The following is a 447-nucleotide window of genomic DNA, read 5'->3' on the forward strand; positions in this document are numbered from 1 at the left end:
TCAGCAGGGACAGGGGGAAGAGTCCCGGGAAAGGGACGATTCCCAGAGCAGCCCAACCCCAGCGCTCCTGAAGCCACCACAAGCTGTAACTGTGGGCAGGGAAAGCCTTTTTGCAACCCCCTGTGCTTCACACTCCTGCTTGGAATGAAATGGTCTGATTTAGGCTTATTTTTAGCCTAATAAAGCACAAGTTTGCCAAAAAAGCTTTTAACAGCAGAGGTTCCTGCTTCAAATTGGATTTTTCTTTCTTTGGCTGGAAACCCCTAGTCAGGAAGGTGACAAGTGGCAGAAAGACTCTGTTTGGAGAAACACCTCTGCTCCAGCAATGTGGGGCAGCACTGTCATTCCCACGGCTCATCCGTCTGCTGCAGATGGATCGTGGATGCAGCTCACACCCCTCTGCAGTGCCTCAGACCCCCTGTGAATTTGGAAAGATGCTTTCGGAAA

General features: G+C 51.0%; 1 protein-coding gene across 1 annotated transcript in view; it reads right to left on the reverse strand.

Annotated features, from left to right (window-relative positions):
* B9D1 (B9 protein domain 1) overlaps positions 1-447 on the reverse strand; it is a 10,504-nt gene that overhangs the window by 9,858 nt on the left and 199 nt on the right. The gene's annotated exons all lie outside the window — the stretch shown is intronic.

Source organism: Charadrius vociferus, unplaced genomic scaffold (genome assembly GCF_000708025.1).
Source record: "Charadrius vociferus isolate BGI_N301 unplaced genomic scaffold, ASM70802v2 scaffold27, whole genome shotgun sequence".
Taxonomy (NCBI): Eukaryota; Metazoa; Chordata; class Aves; order Charadriiformes; family Charadriidae; genus Charadrius; species Charadrius vociferus.